The 20,746-nt window shown below is 38.6% G+C and overlaps 1 protein-coding gene across 4 annotated transcripts in view; it reads left to right on the plus strand.

The window, feature by feature from the left end:
- The window catches only part of LRRC4C (leucine rich repeat containing 4C), a 1,306,046-nt gene that overhangs the window by 1,262,746 nt on the left and 22,554 nt on the right, over positions 1-20,746 (plus strand). For 3 of the 4 annotated variants that reach the window (XM_023185520.1, XM_023185519.2, XM_023185522.2), the window contains one exon: positions 16,019-16,070. The exons of the other annotated variant lie outside the window; for it this stretch is intronic. The gene's annotated coding sequence lies outside the window, so the exon portion shown is untranslated. The remainder of the gene's footprint in view (positions 1-16,018; positions 16,071-20,746) is intronic. 4 annotated transcript variants of the gene reach the window in all.

Raw genomic sequence — 20,746 nt, forward strand, 5'->3', positions numbered from 1 at the left:
TTTATTTCTCTTGTCTTATTGCTCTGGCTAGGACTTCTAGTACTATGTTGCAGAGGAGTGGTGAGAGTGGGCATCCTTGTCTTGTTCCAGTTCTCAAAGGGAATGCTTTCAACTTTTCCTCTTTCAGTATTATGTTGGCTGTAGGTTTGTCATAGATGGCTTTTATTACATTCAGGTATGTCTCTTGTATGCTGATTTTGCTGAAAGTTTTAATCATAAAGCAATGCTAGATTTTGTCAAATGCTTTTTCTGCATGTATTGAGATGATTGTGTGATTTTTGTGTTTAATCCTGTTTATGTGGTATATTACATTTATTGACTTGTGTATGTTAAACCATCACTGCATCTGTGGCATGAAACCTGCTTGATCATGGTGGAATATCTTTTTGATATATTGCTGGATTTGGTTAGCTAGTATTTTGTTAAGGATTTTAGCATCTATGTTCATGAAGGATATCAGCCTGTAGTTTTCTTATTTGGTTGTGTCCTTTCCTGGTTTTGGTGTTAGGATGATGCTGGCTTCATAGAATGAGTTAGGGAGGGTTCCTTCTTTATCTTGTGGAATAATACCAAAAGAATTTGTATCAATTCCTCTTTGAATGGCTGGTAGAATTCTGCTGTGAATCTGTCTGGTCCTGGACTTTTTTTTATTGGTAATATTTTAGTTATCATTTCAATCTTGCTGTTCAGGGTATCTGATTCTTCCTAATTTAAGCTAGGAGGGTTGTCTTTTTCCAGGAATTTATCCATCTCTTCTAGGTTTTCTAGTTTATGTCCATAAAGCTATTCATGGTAGTCCCAAATTATCTTTGTATTTCAGTGGTGTCAGTTGTAATATCTCCTGTTTTGGTTCTTAGTGAGGTTATATGGATTTTCTCTCTTCTTCTCTTGGTTAAGCTTGCTAATGGTCTATCAATTTTATGTATATTTTCAAAGAACCAGCTTTTTGTTTCATTTATCTTTTGTATATTTTTAAATTTCAATTTCATTTAGTTCTGCTCTAATCTTGGTTATTCCCTTTATTCTGTTGGGTTTGGGTTTTCTTTGTTCTTGTTTTTCTAGTTTCTTGAGGTGTGACCTTAGATTGTCTGTTTGTACTCTTTCAGAGTTTTTGACTTGGGCATATAGAGCTATAAACTTTCCTCTTAGCAACAACTTTGCTGTATCCCAGAGTTTTGATAGGTTATGACATTATTGTCATTCAGTTTGAAGAATTTTTTAATTTTTATCTTGATTTCTTTTTTGACCCAATGCTCATTCAGGAGCAGGTTATTTAATTTCCATGTATTTGCAAGGTTTTAAAGGTTCTTTTTGGAGTTGATTTCCAGTTTTATTCCACTGTGGTCTGAGAGAGTGCTTGATATAATTTCAATTTTCTTCAATTTATTGAGGCTCATTTTATGGCCTATCATATGGTCTACCTTGGAGAAAGATCCATGCACTGTTAAATAGAATGAGTATCCTGTGGTTGTTGGATGAAATGTTCTGTATGGCCGGGCATGGTGGCTCAAGCCTGTAATCCCAGCACTTTGGGAGGCCGAGACAGGTGGATCACGAAGTCAGGAGATTGAGACCATCCTGGCTAACATGGTGAAACCCTGTCTCTACTAAAAAATCCAAAAAAAAAAAAAAAAAAAAAAAAAACACTAGCAGGGCATTGTGGCGGATGCCTATAGTCCCATCTACTCGGGAGGCTGAGGCAGGAGAATGGCATAAACCCAGGAGGCAGAGCTTGCACTGAGCTGAGATCTGGCCACTGCACTCCAGTCTGGGTGACAGAGCAAGACTCCATCTCAAAAGAAAAAAAAAAGAAATGTTCTGTATATATCTGTTAAGTCCATTTGTTCCAAGGTATAGTTTAAATCCATTGTTTATTTTTTGACTTTCTGTCTTAATAACCTGACTAGTGCTGTCAGTGGAGTATTGAAGTCTCCTACTATTATTGTGTTGCTGTCTATCTCATTTCTTAGGTCTATTAGTAATTGTTTTATAAATTTGGGAGCTCCAGTGTTAGTTGCATATATGTTTAGGATTGTGATATTTTCCTGTGGGGCAAGGACTTTTACCATTATATAATGTCCCTCTTTGCCTCTTTTAACCATTGTTGCTTTAAAGTTTGTTTTATCTGCTATAGGAATAGCTACCCCAACTCAGTTTTGGTGTCCATTTGCACGAAATGCCTTTTTCCACCCCTTTACTTTAAATTTATGTGAGTCTTTATGTGTTAAGTGAGTCTCTTGAAGGCAGAAAATAGTTGGTTTGTGAGTTCTTATCCATTCTGCAGTTCTGTATCTTTTAAGTGGAGCATTTAGGCCATTTACATTTAATGTTAGTATTGAAATGTGAGGTACTGTTGCATTCATCATGTTCTTTGTTGCCTGTGTACTTTGTTTTTTGTTTTTTTTTCTTTTGCTTTTTAGCTTGTATTTTTGTTTTATAGGCAAATGGTAATGGTGAATTCTTTCAGCATTTGTTTGTCTGAAAACAACTATATCTTTCCTTCATGCATGATGCTTTTGCTGGTGATGCTTAGTTTTGCTGGATACAAACTTCTTGGCTGATAGTTGCTTTGTTTGAGAAGGGTGACGATAGGATCCCAATCCCTTTTAGCTTGTAGGGTTTATGCTGAGAAATCTGCTGTTAATCTGATAGGTTTTCCTTTATCGGTTACTTGGTGCTTCTGTGTCACACTCTTAAGATTCTTTCCTTTGTCTCCACTTTGGGTAACCTGATGACATTGTGCCTAGGCAAAGATCTTTTTGCAATGAATTTCCCAAGTGTTCTTTGTGCTTCTTGTATTTGGATGTCCAGGTCTCTAGCTAGGCCAGGGAGGTTTTCCTCAACTATTTCCCCAAATACATTTTCCAAGCTTTTAGAATTCTCTTCTTCCTCAGGAACATGGATTATTCTTAGGTTTTGTTGTTTAACATAATCCCAGTCTTCTTGGAAGCTTTATTCCTCTCTTCTTATTATTTTTTCTTTATCTTTGTTGGATGGGGTTAATCTGAAGACATTGTCTTCGAACTCTGAATTTCTTTCTTCTACTTGTTCAATTCTATTTCTGAGAATTTCCAGAGCATTTTTCATTTCTAAAAGTGTGTCCAAAGATTCCTGAATTTTTTATTGTGTTTTCTCTTTAAGGTATCTATTTCATTGAATATTTCTCCCTTCAATTCTTGTATCATTTTTTGGATTTCCTTGCATTAGGCTCCATCTTTCTCTGGTCCCTCCCTGATTAGCTTAATAACTAACCTCCTGAATTCCTTTTCAGGTAAATCAGGGATTTTTATTGGTTTGGATCCATTGCTGGTGAACTAGTCTGATTTTCGGGGAGTGTTGAAGAGCCTTGTTTTGTCCTATTACCAGGGTTGGTTTTCTGGCTCCTTCTTATTTGGGTAAGCTCTTGGGTAAGCTCTGTCAAAGGGAAGATCTAAGGCTGAAGGCTGTTATTCAGATTCTTTTGTCCCATGGGGTGTTCCGTTTACATAGTACTCTCCCCCTTCTCCTATGGATGTGGCTTCCTGTGAGCCAAACTGCAGTGATTGTTGTCTCTCTTCTGGGTCTAGCCACCCAGCAAGTCTGCCCAGCTCCAGGCTGGTACTGGGGGTTGTCTGCACAAAGTCCTGTGATGTGAACTGTCTGTGGGTCTCTCAGTTGTGGATACCAGCACCTGTTCTGTTGGAGGTGGCAGAGGATTCAATGGACTCTGTGAGGGTCCTTAGCTTTGGTGTTTTAATGCTTTATTTTTGTGCTCATTGGCCTCCTGCCAGGAGGTGGTGCTTTCCAGAAAGCATCAGCTGTAGTAGTGTGGAGAGGGACAAGTGGTGGGCAGGGCCCTAGAACTCCCAATATAATATGCCCTTTGTTATCTGCTATGAAGGTGGATAGAAAAGGACCATCAGGTAGGGGCGGGACTAGGCATGTCTGGGCTCAGACTCCCCTTGGGCGTGTCTTGCTGCGGCTGCTTTGGGGGTGGGGGTGAATTCCCAGGTCACTGGAGTTGTGTACGTAGGAGGATTATGGATGCCTCTGCTGAGTCCTGCAGGTTGTTAGGGAAGTGGGGGAAAGCTGGCAATCACAGGCCTCACCCAGCTCCCACACAAACCAAAGGGCCGGTCTCACTCCCACTGTGCCCCGCAACAGCCCTGAGTGTTTCCAGTCGGAGGGCGAGAGGGGCTTGAAAACTTTCTGGAGGCTATCTGCCTGCTAGGTCCAAAAGAAAAGGGCTTTAGTTCTTCCCCTGCCTGTGAAGTCTGCATGCCAGATTTGTGCCCTCCCTCGAGTTCTGACCAAGAGGCTTCTCACTCCCTTCAAATAATAACAAAGTTCTTCTAGGGAATTCCTTCTCCCTGTGGAGTTGTACCTCCTGTCACCCTCCCAATGGATCCCCGTGGTGCCAGGCAGGAATGGGCTGCTTGGGGACCCAGCGAGCTCCCAGGGCCTTTCTGCTATTTCCTCTGCCCCTGTATTTCACTTGGCTCTCTAACTTGACTGAGCTCCAGGTAAAGTCGGAAACTTCTCCCGCAAACAGACCTTCAGCTTCTCCAGCGGGGGTGTGTGTTTGGAGAGGAGGGTCTCCCTTTCCTGCTTCCACAGATGGGGCACTCACAGTATTTGGGGTGTCTCCCAGGTCCTGCAGGAGCAGTCCATTTCCTTCAGAGGGTCTGTGCTTCCTCTCGGGATTGCCAATTTGTTTTTGCAGTTCATCTGGAGCTCAAATTCACAGTGCAAGCCTCTGGATGCTGCTCTGTCTGAGCTGCAATCTAGTCCTGCTTGCCATCCGCCATGATCCCCTCCATCACGATAAATGTAAATTTTGAAGCTGAAATTATTCTGAAAAATTTAGTGTACTTAAAAGTAAGCTTGGCAGGCACTTACTAGAAATAAATAGTTGTAGACTTTCTGGAGTATCTTCTGGGAACAACAATTAGGAATAGCCTAATGTCAGAAAATAATGACAGAGATTTCATGTTGCCTTGTTTCTTCCCCAGAATCCAAAAGTAGAGGCCTCCAGCTATATTTTATTATAATGGTTTTCTCAATGTGAAAATTTGGCCTTCATCAAGGAGACTTCACTTTATAAACTGTAGCACAACTGTAGCACATTTCCATTTCTTGTCTCTAGCTTCCACGAACTACTTTAGAACAATTTAAGCCTGAGTTCTTAATCAGAATTTCATACTAGCAAGGGAGACACATTGTACTTGACTTGAAATTATAATTTCTTGAAAAGATATAACTATGATAATTGATATTATTTTGATGATACAAATTTCTTTGTGTATCCAGCCAGAAGAGGTATCTGAACTAGAAAAACAGTCTAGAAACTCTAGTTCCATAGAGGCTTATGTACTGGGTGTATGCATGCCACTGAGATAAGAATTGCTGTATAAATGGGCTCTGAAACTTTGTTAGTCCTGTTTTCAAAGAGTTTTCAATCACCTTGATCTAAAGAAAATGCAAAAATCCTTGACATTTCAGAGTCTGTTGTCTGGGTTGTGGTTTGGATGCCTCAGGAAACTGCATTGGAGTGGGAAAGAATTAGAACAGCCTTGTTTTAAAGCAAAATTTGTCATTGGACAGGGAAACCTCTTGGGGAAAAGTTAGAGAAGGCACAGCATGCTATAAGAACTAGAAAGAGAACTAGATTAACAGAGAAGATAATATTTTCAAAGGTCTAAGAATAGCTAGGGAGGTGGAGGTGATCCCTTGACACAAATACTCTTGCAGGCATATGGAGCATGGCAGTGGGGAGTTCAGGAGCAGATGACATTTAGGTAGTTGCATTGGTAGTTGGCAGATGGCATTTTTTTTTTATTTCTCTCACCACCACCCCCATATGTAATCCCTAAGCAAATCTTAACTCTACCTCCATAACAAATTCTTAATCTTCTACTTCTATTTCTACTGCTGCCACCAAAGATCAAACCATCTCTCTCATGTATCACTGATCTACGACTGCTCCCTTCAATTAGTTCTCATACATGGTCAGAATGGTAGATTGAAAGTCTAAATCAGGCTGGGCATGGTGGCTCATGCCTGTACTAGTACATTGGGAGGCTGAGGCAAGAGGATTTCTTGAGCCCTAGGAGTTTGAGACCAGCCTGGACAAAATGGTGAGACCAGGTATCTACAAAAATTAAAAATTAAAAAAAAAAATAGCCAGTCATGGTGGTGTGTACCTGTTACCCCAACTACTCAGGAGACTAAACCCAGAAGTTTGAGGCTGTGGTAAGCTATGTTCATGCTACTGCAATATAGCTTGGGCAATAGAACAAGACCATGTCTCTTTTAAAGAAATAAGTCTAAATCAAATTATTGTTTTCAAATGTAAAATTCTCTATGAACTTTTCATTGCATATAGAATACAAAGAAATTGCTTTACCTCACCTGCAAGGCCTAGCTCTCTGAAGTATGTTGAATGGTTTTACAGAAAAAATCTACGTACTAACCCCCAGAAGCCAGATGTGACCTTATTTGGAGAAAACAGTCTTTGTGTACATAATTCAATTAAGGATCTTGAAATTAGATCATCCTGGATTATCCAGGTGGACCCCAAATACATGACAAATGTCCTCATAGAGACACACAGAGGAGAGACATAGGGAGAAGAGAAGAAGGGCCATTTAGGAGTTGAGGAAGAGAATGGAGTCATGTAGCCACAAGCTAAGGAAGACCTAGAGCCACCAAAGTTGGAAGAGGCAAGGAAGAATTCTCCCCTAGGGCTTTTGAAAGGAGTACAGCCCTGACAGCATCTCAGTTCCAGACTTCCAGCTTCCAGAACTGCAAAGGATACATTTCTGTTGTTTTATATCATCAAGTTTGTGGTAATGTGGCAACCGCAGGAAACTAATACGTTCACCAGTCACATCTTTGACTCTTTTGCTTGCCCCTGTTATATCTACTAGACTGGCCTCTTTCTTCCCCTTATTATTCTTTAAGTACAATATGCTCCTTAAAAATTGAAGACTTTATGTTAGCTATTCTCTCTTCCTGGAATATTTTTCTCCCAGGTGTTTTTATGTCTAAGTTCTTTCTTGTCATTCTTGAATTTACACATCTCTTTTTCAGAGGAGCCTTACCAGACCACCAATTTAAAGTTTTCTCTCAAACTATCCCTGCTTGCAGACAACATGATCATGTGTCTGGAAAATCCCATAGTCTTAGCCCCAAAGCTCTTTAAGTTAATAAACAACTTCAGCAAAGTCTCAGGATACAAAATTAATATACAGAAATCACTAACATTCCTATACACCAACAACAGTCAAGCCAAGAGCCAAATCAGGATCATAATCCCATTCACAATTACCACAAAAAGAATAAAACACCAGGAATACAGCTAACCAGGGAGATGATAGATCTCTACAACGGGAACTGCAAAACACTGCTCAATGAAATCAGAGATGACATATACAAATGGAAAAACATTCCACGCTCATGAACAGGAAGAATCGTTATTGTTAAAATGGCTATCCTGCCAAAGGCAACTTATAGATTAAATGATATTCGATTAAACAGTCAATGACATTCTTCACAGAACTAGAAAAGATTATTTTGAAATTCATGTGGAACCCCTGTCCCCCCGACTCCCACAAAAAGCCCAAGTAGCCAAGGCATTTAAAGAACAAAGCTGGATGCATCACACTACCCAACTTCAAACTATACTACAGGGCTTCAGTAACCAAAATAGCATGGTACTGGTACAAAAACAGACATATTAATGGAACAGAATAGAGAAGCCAGAAGTAATGCTGCATTCCTCTAACTATTTGATCTTTGACAAAGCTCACAACAACAAACAATGTGGAAAGGACTCCCTATTCAATAAATAATGCTGGGGTAACTGGCTAGCCATATGCAAAAGATTGAAACTGGACCCCTTCCTTACACCATATACAAAAATTAACTCAAGATGGATTAAAGACTTAAATGTAAAACACAAAACTATAAAAACTCTGGAAGACAATCTAAGCAATACCATTCTGGCCATAGGAACAGGCAAGGATTTAATGATGAAGACACCAAAAGCAGTTGCAACAAAAGCAAAGATTGACAAATGGGATCTAATTAAAATAAGGATCTTCTGCACAGCAAAAGAAACTACCAACAGAATAAATAGACAACCCACAGAATGGAAGAAAATATTTACAAACTATGCATCTGACAAAGGTCTAATATCCAGCATCTATATCTATATAAGGAACTTAAACTAATTTATAAGAAAATAACAAAGGACTCCACTGAAAAGTGAGCAAAGGACATCAACAGACACTTTTTAAAAAAAGACATACATGTGGCCAACAAGCATATGACAAAAAGCTCAACACCACTGATCATTAGAAAAATGAAAATCAAAACCACAGTGAGATACCATCTGACAACAGTCAGAATGGCTGTTATTAAAAAGTCAAAAATGACAGATGCCAGTGAGGCTGCGAAGAATAAGAAATGCTTATATATCGTTGGTGGGAGTGTAAATTAGCTCAACCATTGTAGAAAACAGCGTGCCAATTCCTCAGAGACCTAAAGTCAGAAACACCATTTGACCCAGCACTGCCATTACTGGATATATACCCAAAAGAATATAAATCATTCTGCCATGAAGACACATGCACTTTGTATGTTCATTGCAGCACTGTTCGCAATAGCAAAGACATGGAATCAACCTAAATGCCTATCAACAGTAGATTGGATAAAGGAAATGTGGCACATATATACCATAGAATACTATGCAGCCATGAGAAGGAATGAGGTCATGTCCTTTGCATGGACATGGGTGAAGCTGGAGGCCATTATTCTTAGCAAAGTAGCACAGGAACAGAAAATCAAATATTGCATGTTCTCACTTATAAGTGGGAGCTAAATGATGAGAACACATGGACACATAGAGGGGAACAACACAGAGGGTAGCCTATCAGAGGGTAGAGGGTGGCAGGAGGGAGAGGGTCAAGAAAAATAACTAATGAATACTAGGCTAAACACCTGGGTGATGAAATAATCTGTACAGCAACCCCCATGACATAAGTTTACCTATATAACAAACTTGCACATGTACCCCAAACTTAAAATAAAAGTTACATAAAAAGGAAAAGAAAAAATAAAGTTTCCTCTCAATCATTCTGTTTTTTAGTTATTTTCATCTCAACAATTATATCTACCTCATCTTTTTTTAAAATTATTTATTATCTGTTTAACTTACAAAAAGTCAGCCCCATGAAGTGAGAGGTGTTCACTATCTGATTCATTGCAGAATCCCCAGTGTCTAGAACAGTCTCTGCTATTAAGTAAGATATTAATTAATGTTGAATAAGAAAAAAAATGTAGAAGAAAGGCTATCAGTGCTGGAGGCAGTTACATTGATAAGGTTGGAATCTAGGAATTTGAGCAGCAAGCTAGGTTCTTAGTTTTTGAGGGACTGGGAGATTGGATATGCTATAATAAAAAGACCTAGATTTACGCGACAGGACAGGGATCCTATAAGAGATCTGAAATAAATATGGAGGTGTGGTCTTGGGACCAAATTGGAAAAATTTCCCAAAGTCCTATAGGGTACGGAGTAGAACTTTTGAAGCCTAAGATCAGTAATGATGTCATGAGACTGTGTGAGAGTTAGGCCTAACAAGATGGCCAGGATTTGTTCTACCTGCAAGTGGAGGTCAGTACCCACTATTAAATGGAGAGAAGGGCTAATGAAGTTGGGAAAAAGTCAGACACTTGCAACATGAGGCAGGAGCTACAGTTCCCAACTGCTTTGGTAAAGAGAACACTTGGCTTTCTGATCATCTAGACATAACCATTTTCTAGTGGATGAAATCTAGGAGACTAGGTCCTTCCCAACAGGACCCACTTTAAGTAAAGTTTAAGTTTGAAAGCAATGACTTAATCTGATCCTGTGTGCTCTTGATGGTGCTATACCACTGCAGCGTAGAAAGTGCTATACCCAATGCCAGGCTGACACAGTTCCCACAGTATCTAGCTACCAGTGTTGAGCAGGAACTCCATCCCTCATTGTGTCATTATTCAACTTTTTATGCCTTGTCTACCTTATTATCAGTTTAAGAAGCTTAATGAGGATGTCTTAGTCCAACTCAGAAATTAAGGAAAGCATATCATCTGAGGATAAGGAATGTTGTTTTAGAATAATGTAAACCAGGAGGACTATTTTTAGATGACGGGAAGGTCTTAGAAGCCACTCCGTCAGGAACACCATTTTCCTGATTTTCTGCAGGTTGGAGAGTGTCTTTATACAGCATCCTTCGGGGCTCTTTGTGACTATTTTCTAAGTTAGCTTAATGGAAACAGAGACATGTGGATATTGTATTTTAAGGCTTATAGCCATTTTTGAGTTCCTATAGACAGGGTCTGTTGAGGCATCCCCTCACAGGGTATAGCTTGTCTCATAGAAGTTATTTCAGCATTTTTCACTCTCTCTGACTTTCCCCTAGCTTTGCTTTTGTTATTGTTAGGTGTATATTTTGAAAATGACAAACAATCAGGTTGAGGAAAAGGTCTATAGTGTGTTTGTGTCTGTGGGCGTAAATGTGGAATAAATATATATAATGCACAGTGGCTGATATTTTGTGTCATTTATCTTCACTTGTGAAAAGAGATGGGATAAGTCACTGATGACTGTTCCAGTCCTGATCCATCCTTCATCACTACACTCATGAAGATAAACGCCACATTTCAGGAGAGCACAGCTATCATGTGTCCTTTCAGACTGGAGAGTCAGATCGGTTAGAGCGAGAGGTCAATCAGGCGCTGTTACTTAAAAATCAAGGACATTTTACATGTACCATCTCCTACCCCATATACTTTGCTCTCTCCTATTAAACTAGGGTACTTCTAGCAGCTAGAGAGATGATTTGGTAGCCTTTATAATTTCATCTATGTCTACAGATATGCATTTAATTTAAACAATCCATTTCCTGGTATATGCCCAGCATAAAGCTTTGCAGTGGCAATGCACTGATTAAAAGAATATCCTCCTGGTCCTTATACTGATAAATATCAAAATGAAGCAAACACTATGGAAAAAATAATAATAAAGTGTTTTTTTTTTTTTTTCTGTGAGCAAGTTAAATGAGAAAGGAGTAAGTGAGAACTGTTGAGAAGTGGTAATATTTAAACTGCTATATTAGAGAAAACAGTATGGACACTTTATCTTTCCGTATTGTACAAACAGCAGCATGACTGGATTTTAAGCTATGGTAAGGCAAATGGATGAATTCTCTGCTCTAGCTTGTAGACCCTGTTACAGGTAATCAATAGATAAGACCCCTTTATAACTCAGTAACTGAATGAACTGTTCCGGTTTTAATTTTAATTACCCATTCACAAATTGAATGTTTGAGGTTAGAAGAATTTACATTGAAATAAAAGTATTGGCTTTTTCCCCCTTGGTTGGGACATAAAAGTTTATGTAACTAGACATAAGCCGAAAAGGATTTCCACAGATCCTAGAAATTTGATTGGCCAACTGGGCGTTTCTAAAATCATTATTTCTCTTTGGAAACTATTGTTTTGAACCACATAAAACTGTTGATAGTCACCAGTTTTTGACCTAGGAGATGACAATTTGATGAGATTCTCTGTAATCATGCTAATTGATTATATAATTTAAATTTTGGGATATGCTTTAGTTGCTTTTTTCTACATGTAAGCTTATTTCACCAAATAAACTATTTCATTATCTTATTCAAGAAACATTTATTGAACACATATTACACAGCAGGTACTGCGGTGTATGCATGCCCATGGAATGGAATATGTTGGCTGTCCTAGTGGGGCATGCAGTCTAATAAGTCAGAAAGACACATAAGCAAGCAAGTATGAGATAGAAAAGTAGCACACTGGTTGATAGTTGATCAATAAATGTTCTTTCCCTTCTTCTCACAATGGACATAGAAGTGCAATGTGTTAAAGGAACACAGAAGAATGAGTCTCTATAAATTTAAACAACCTGGAAGGATTCATTGCAGAAAATACCTCCTATTTACCTTGTGTTAAAAGACCGTGTAATAGGCAGATAACTAGCCTAAGGCTTCAAATATTTGACTTCTTATATTAACTCATCACATATTAGGGCTTTTTTTTAAACCTTAACAACATTATTTAACTTTCTTATACTTTAACTTTCTTAACTGCAAAATGAAAATTATAATCTCGTTTGCCTTCCTCCTATATTTGTTGAGGGTCAGATAGGATAATTCACATGAAACAATTTTTAAAATTATAATTTATAATATTAACAAAAAATACAATCTTCATCGTCATCTTTCTTATTACCAGTCTTGTTTTCAACAACACCTTTCAACAAAGTGCTATGTAAAAGATCAAGGAGGATAATCACCTTGATTTGTATTTTCCCAAGTCCAGGCTTAATAATACATTTGGGGATGAGTACCACATTTGGCCTTAAATAATCATTTTAGAAAAGTAGATGAGTTGTTTAGCCATTTGTAAGTGTTTCGAGCAGTGCTCAATAAATAGTGAATGAAGGGTCTGCTGGTAGCAAATGGATAATTATGCTCAGCATTTTTTTTAATGAAGGAGAATTTAGAAAAATACATACAATTCAAAGAAATTAACTCTCAGATAATAATAATTCCCATGATTAGAGAATGTATGACATGCCAGGCTTGTTGGTTTATGGGTATCATCTCATTTCAAGTTTAGAACAACCTTTTGAAGTTGACTCTATTATTATCACTCTAATTTTACAGATGAGGGAATTGAAACCTAAAAATTTATATAACTTCCTGCAAGTCACAAAATGACTATCTCCGATGATAGAATTTATGAACTTAACTACTGTACTTTTTACAGCTCTGATCTAGCTATCGTTACCGTCCCCATGTTTATACGCTCCTTCCTACTTAGTAATCCCCATTTTCTCCAGAAAAGCCCTCAAGGAAGGCACTCATCTCTCTGAGCTTTAGTTTCCTCACCTATAAAATCGGGCTACTTTTGGAGATTCATCAATAAACAAATCATATAAACTCCATATCCTGGGCACTCATATTTTAGTTGGAGGAGACAGAAAATAAATATGTACATGTTATCTCTACTTTTGAGATGTTTTATCAACAGAAATAAAACAGAATAAGGGGACAGAGAATGATGAGAACAAGGGTGGTTATGTTTTAAGCAGCATAACCAGGGAAGACCTCTGTGAGCAAGTTTATCAGAGCCCTGAAGGAAGTGAAGAAGCAAAGTATACAGGTATTTGCATGAAAGGTGGCACTATTGTCATGGAGTGCAGGCATAGGTATAGGTCTGTCTGGATGAAGGACATTCCAGGCAGACCAACAGCATGTGCAGGGTTCCTGAGAAAGCACTATGCTTGCTGTGCAGGAGAAACAATCAGGAGCCAGTGTGGCGGTCAGAGTGGAGTGAATATGAGCGATAGTTGTAGGAAAATGAGATCAAACAAGCAGGAGAGATGCAGGAAAAAAAATTATGAATGGCTATTAGGACTTTAATATTACTCTGAGTGTTGTGAGAAGCCATTGAGCATTGAGAAGGAATATGATCTGACTCTAATTCAAATAGGATCCCTCCACTGTGTGGAGAAATTAGAAGCAGGAAACCCAGATATTGGACGAGGCTATGGAATACTCCAGTTATCCAGATAGAAATTGGACCAAGACAAAACAATAGATGTGTTTGGAGAAAAAAACAGAATACTGATACACAGAATTTCCAATACATGGGTGATAGGATATGAAGGTGATAAGGTATAGAGGTGACACAATCCAAACAGAGAATGTATGAGACTAAAAAAAAGTTTCAAGGTAGACATTGGCCTGAGCTACTAGAAAAATCATTCCTGAAATGGTGCTTGGCACACAGTAAGAGCTTAAAATGGTTAGTTGTATGAATGAATGAATGCAACTGCCATTAGAAAAAGTCTTTGTCGAGTTAAATCAAAATGAAAAGTGTGACTGTAGACAGGTTGATTTTTGAATCCTCCAAGTGGAGGCCTTGAATAAGCAGTAGTACATACAAGTCTGCGAGTCTGCTGGAGATTTAAGTTTGGTGGTCTTCAGTTTTATAGATGGTGTTTAAAAGCATTATACGATCACCTAGAGAGTGTGTGTAGATGAATAAGAGGTCTACTGATTTGAGACCTGGGGCGCTCCAAGGTTCATTGGCCTGTGAGACAAGACACAACTAGCAGTGGATGTTGAGCAGAGTTATCACTGAGGCAAGAAGAGAGGCAAGGGAGTTGTTTCATAGGAATCAAGTGAAAAAGGTGTTTCATAAAGGACAGAGTGATCATTATGTCAAACATTAACAATTTTTGCCTAATATGAAAATTGAGAACTGGCTATTTGATTTAGCAATAAACATGTTTTCACTTCCCGCCTTTTCTTTGCCTCTCTAACACACTAATTGTTACCTATGGCCTTCCTCTAAAGTCATAAATCTCAGGCACATTACATTCCAATTCATATTTCATATATCCTGTTGAAGAGTAGTTAATACTTCTTGAAACCATGAGATATGGGAAAACATTTTATAAGATTGAGATTTTTTTCTCTTTTTTTTTTTTGAATCTCACCATGTCTGTGTCACCCAGACTACAGTGCGGTGGCATGATCTTGGCTCTCTGCCACCTCCACCTACCAAGTCCAAGCCATTCTCCTGCCTCAGCCTCCCAAGTAGCTGGGACTACAGGCGGTGCCACCATACTGGCTAATTTTTGTATTTTTAATGGAGACAGGGTTTCACCATGTTGATCAGGCTGGTCTTGAACTCCTGACATCGGTAATCCACCCACCTCGGCCTCCCAGAGTGCTGGGATTACAGGTGTGAGCCACTGCGCCTGGCTGAGTTATCCATTTATTTTAAACCTGTGGACAGAAAATCCACAGATCATCTCTAAAATAAATTTTGATCATATTCAGTTTTACTTGTGTAATAATAACATTCATTAGTGATATATTGCTATGACATTCAAAAAGCATTTTTATTTACATTGTCTGTTCCAAACAAAATCATCTAATACAGTAAAATGCCCAGCTGTGAAGCTTACACTGTCAGATTATACCACCTGCTAACAACTTTTTGCTGGAGTCAGCCATAGCCGTGGGCTTCACTCCTCCTTGTCACTTGAAGATTTTAACATCTGCCTCCCTGTTGTTCTCTCCATACTAACTCTTGATAGGCTTCTTGGTGATTTTAATATCCATGTCAGTCCCTTGATCTTGATTACTAATTGTGAGGGATCTTTATATCTGCAGTTGCTCTGGGTCTCCTCTTTGTACAGTCCATACCAACTATATTTCCAACATTGGATGACCTGCATTTGTTGGAATTACAGAAAGTTTCTTTTACTTCATTATACTTTGTAAAATGTGAGCTCTATCTCTTAGGATCTCTTTGCTTTAAGTACTGTGCATTCCCTCAGTCTCAGATTCTAATTTTTATTCTGCCAGTGCCACAGGAGTGGTGGGGTAAGATGAGAGATGTGTAGGGCGAGGAAAGATTTTATATCTTTCTTGTTTGGGGATGTGGTGGTGGGCAATCCCAAATAGAGTTTGCAGCAGATGCCTGTGTCAAACTCTTAACATCCCATTTGACTTTAATAATGGAGTTTTCTATTTAACTGTTTCCTATCCATCATTATAATGCATTATCTGATTTAATCTTATGATGCGGTTCTGATCAGGACACTAGATCAGAGAGAAAATGTGACTTACTTAAGGTCATGTATCTAATAAGTCAGAACCAAGTATAGACTACATTTCTTCTGAATCCAAATGCATTTTTTTATTGGCATTATAAAATGCATTGTTCAAAATGGCCAGTAGTTAAGAGAGTTGCTTTGGCTTTCTGCCCAGGATAGTGTTAAAATACAGTGGCAATTCAATAAATGTCATCAGTGGTGTCTGTGGTAGTGGTTGTGGTGGTGGCAGATCAAGAATTGTTCTGAATTATTCTAATAGATGCTTTTATTTTCTTCTTCTTCTTTTTTTTTTTTTTTTTTTTTTTTTTTTTTTTTTTTTTTTAGATTGGCAAACGCACTGCCTATTTACAGCATAGAGACCCCAGTGGAGCGCTAGGTGGGTGATGATTCATACTAAATCTTTCCCACGGTATGCTGAACACTACAACTGCAGCTAATATGAAATGACTCATTAAACACTGTCAAATCTGATAATGGCAACGACTGGTTTTGCTAGCACGAGCAATTTGTGGGAAGTCCAGCTACTGCAAACCACTACTGAATTTCAAAATATAAGCTGCAATATAGTAGAAAAGACATATCCACTGAGTCATATTTGCAAATTTCTTGTGTTTCTCTTTGCCACTTTAGAAACAGCCTCATGTTCCCTGCTTGACTCAAGAGATGACTTTCCTTGGGATTCACTTATCTGGTGAGTGTTTCCTCATTCAGTCATACTTTATGGGCTAAATATTTTATAAGAGTATTAGTGGATTATGGACGGAACTGGAAATGTGGTTCTCCCGTGGCAATATTTCTGAAGCTCCCTCTTTACACCACCATCCACCAGCAAACCATCCCATACACATAAACGTATTTACCTTGTGTAGCATAGTTCCCATGAGTGGTAGTCCTATCTTCAGAGAGATAAGATGAGGAGGTAGCAGGAGGCAGGAACACTGACTCTTTGCTCTGTGATTTATTGTATCGTCATTAAATTGTAATCTCCTTGAAGGCAGGATTCTAACTTATTTAGCTGCTTAGTACCTATGAGCCATAGTTGGCCCTTTATAAATATTTGACAAAATTAATGCACTTCCTTCCAAAAACTTTATTATTAAGGCAGGAACTGGAGTTTAGCCTTCTTGTCTCCCTTGTCCCTGGTACAGTGACTGACACATAATGGGAGGAAAACTACGTTTGTCTAGTGAAAAAACAAAGGTGCAAATGAGTTCATCAATTAGATGGTTTCCTGCAGCCAAATTAATACCTAAGCAAGTGATTTTCAACCATCAGAGACAGAACAGTGATGGCTTAACATCATGTTTCTTCAGACCCCCAGGAGTAATGTCCTAAAAGTAGTTGTTTATTTTGGAAGGCAAAAGCTAATCTGAAGCGATTTTCTTTAGTTTTATATTCAAATACCTATAAAACAGAAAAACACCAGAGCCCTATTCATTGCTCACAAATGATCTATGGGGCAATAATGTACTTGTTTTCCCAGCTGTGCTGCACTTTGGTGCTATCTTGGGTTTAATTGAAAATACGCTGTGACCTTGGTTTTGTTCACTGAGCATGTGGGGGTAGAATTGGCATGAGGCCTCTGAAGAATTCCCTTTAATGAATGTCATTTGACTAATTTGGGGTTCGCCTGAAGGAAATAATGTGTGAAGTCCCATAAAAAAAAAAAAAAAAAAAAAAAAACAAGATGAGTTTTATTCGCGTGCAATGCACATGGAGTTAATGATTTAAACAAAGAAATCAACTTTTTATTTTGCCATACCTATTTGTTGAATTCTAAATGCTATCAGTATGATAATAGTATTGTCCCTAGCCGTCTCATGTTTCATCATAATTAAATAAACAGCTTGTGAATTGCAGTCCAAAAAATGTCTGTGTTCCACTCCTAACTTAAGGGGTTTCCATAGAAACTGTGAGCAGCAAGTTTAACTGACATTTATTGGACTTGAGGCTATATGCAGCTCGCTGTTTTTCTCTCTAGTACTCTGTATATGTGTCTTTTCTTCCTTTAACCCTCCGAAACTATTTTCCCCTCAGTTCTCACCTCCTCCTCTTCTTCCTCCCTCTCTTTCTCTTATTAGCAATGAGGAAGTAATTTGGACTTAGTTAGATTTAACAAATGCAATAATACTCAAATGGGCTCTGACACTTAAGTGTAATTGTGTTATTAGCTGGAAATGTTTTTCTTCAAAAATGAAAGAATTGGGAGTGAAGTTTACTAAGATAGCACACATTGGTAAGAAGGAACTCTTGGCTGTCACTTGAAAGTTTGTAGTCTGTGTATCATAATCCACATTCATATCCAGCTGTGGCTTGCTCTTTATTTATTCAACCCAGACTGATATTTCTCCCGATTCCTTATTTTCCTCCCGGAGAATAAAAACTGTGTGCTGATCATAATTCAAGAGAAAGTAAGAATTTACTTAGGAAAGATAAAATGTACTATATATTGAGTACCTACTGTGCAACATATATTTTGCTATGTACTTTTACTGATGTTTTCTAGTTAACCCTACAGAATTCACTGCCAGATAGCATGTGGAAGGAAAATGAATCTGGAGCTGGCAGTTCAAGTTCAGGCCCCACCACAGAGTGGCTGTAAAACCTTAAACATGGTACTTTAATGCTTTGTCTTGGTTGCTCAAAGACAAAATTGATAGGAGCACTTCTAAGCCATGAGGTTTGGTTAGGATTAGATGTGAAACTACAGCTAGTACATCATCGTAGTAGTGCTAGTCTTCATCCCTTTAGAAATGAGGAAAACAAGTTGCCAAAAGAATATGTCATTCAGCTTGGACAACATAGCAAGACCCCATCTCTATAAAAAATTTTAAAAGCAACCAGGTGTGGTAGCATGCACTTATAGTCCAGCTACTTTGAAGGGAGGCTGAGGTAGAGGATCACTTGAGCCCAGAAGTTCAAGGTTACAGTGAGCTATGATCACACTATTGCACTCTAGCCTGAGTGGCAGGCAAGACTCTGTCTCTGAAAAAAAAAAGGAAAAAAGAAAAAAAAAATCACTTATCCAAATTTACATAGCTAGCAGAAGATATGTCTACACAGTACAGTGGCTAAAAGGAGGTGGGTTTGGACAGTAATAATTGTGTGATCTGGGTTAAGTGACAAACTTACAGAGCATCTGGCTCCTAATGTTCTTCATGGGGTTGTTGTGAGAGTGAAATAAAACTGTGTATGTAAGTTAGTGCCTGTCATGGAAAGCACACCTTGTTTTTTGATCTCTTTGTCTCCTTTCCTCCCCTCACTTTTCTGATTTGTTTTGGTTTTGTGTGAATTCAAAGTTTGAAAATGATTGATCCCCAAAGTCTATCTAATACTTATAGTTTAAAATGATCTTACGATTCATAAACTATCTCAAGTTATCCTGATAACAATGAGAAAGGAAAGACAGATGCTACCACACACATTTTATAGGTTAGGAAAAAGGAGAGATCTTTAATATAGTGAATGAAGAAGCTGAGGTTTTACCTAATTCCCCAGGGTCCTTTTTATAATTAAAATTTCCAACTCCATTGTTCTTAATTTGGATCCTATATTCACAGCTTTTAAGGCTAAAACCCAATAGATATTAACTCCTCTTTCTAATGAATGTGATAGGAAGACACTTTTGGTCAAGAAGAAGGAAAGGAGGCAAGGAGAGGGTAGTCTCTTGCAATCCTGTTTCCAGGTCATTCTTTTTGGATCTGAAGGGACATGTGGAAATGTAATTCTCAATTTCAGGGATAAATGAGGCAATGACTTTGTGCGACAATATGCCGATGTTGCTGGCTAGAGAAAAGGGGTGAAGTGAAGAGAAAAAGCAAAAAAATAAAAATAAAAATCCAGATATCAGTCAGCGATGTTGATTGACACGTGGTGAATTCATTACTAGGTTACTAGGAAGAGGAAGTGTGACAGTGCAGCTAGGACAAGAGTCTGATAGGACATGATTACTGGTAAAAGTGATAGTTCCTATTCTCACATACACACACACACACACACACACACGTGCCCACGTGCATACATAGGTGTACAGGTTTAATCAAAATAAACACTTCTTTAAATTAAAATTTTGTTGTTTCAAAGAGCTCATATTGGAGATAAAAATGATAGCTCTATCTTTTTTTGTTGTTGTATGCTTATACTTGCCTTATTATTAGAATATTGATTCTCAACAAAAGCAAAATCAAAAACAAAACAAAAAGAATATTGATTCCATGTTATCTTTGGAAGAACCTTAAGCTACTATGTCCATTTGGTGAGTGCTAGTTCAGTTAAAACTAAGTAATATAATCTCTAAAGCCAATTATCCTGCCACACAGAAATAACAATATGTCACAGTGTACTGAAAGTGCGATCAAGTAATGGTGCTGCAGGCAAGCCCTCTGTTCTGGAACTCCCACTTTTCCCCAGGATTCCTCCATAAGTTATATGATGCATGGCAACATTACAAAACTGGTGAAGCTGAATTTCTTTACTAGCTCTTAGATGAAAGTTAATTACAAATAGAAGTTTTAGTATTTTTCTTCCATGCCCTCACAGATCATCTTGGTAGCCTTGGGATTGAAGAGAGTAGGTAAGAAAAGTCTCTCTGGATGGGCCGGGTGTGGTGGCTCATGCCTGTAATCCCAGCACTTCAGGAGGCTGAGGCGGGCAGGTCACGAGGTCAGGAGATCAAGACCCTCCTGGCTAACACAGTGAAACCCCGTCTCTACTAAAAATACAAAAAAAAAAAGGCCGTGTGCGGTGGCTCAAGCTTGTAATCCCAGCACTTTGGGAGGCCGAGACGGGCGGATCACGAGGTCAGGAGATCGAGACCATCCTGGCTAATACGATGAAACCCCGTCTCTACTAAAAAATACAAAAACTAGCCGGGCGAGGTGGCGGGCGCCTGTAGTCCCAGCTACTCGGGAGGCTGAGGCAGGAGAATGACATAAACCCGGGAGGCAGAGCTTGCAGTGAGCTGAGATCCGGCCACAGCACTCCAGCCTGGGCGACAGAGCCAGACTCCGTCTCAAAAAAAAAAAAAAAAAAAAAAAAAAAAGCCCAGCATGG

This window comes from Piliocolobus tephrosceles, chromosome 13 (assembly GCF_002776525.5).
Source record: "Piliocolobus tephrosceles isolate RC106 chromosome 13, ASM277652v3, whole genome shotgun sequence".
Classification (NCBI taxonomy): domain Eukaryota; kingdom Metazoa; phylum Chordata; class Mammalia; order Primates; family Cercopithecidae; genus Piliocolobus; species Piliocolobus tephrosceles.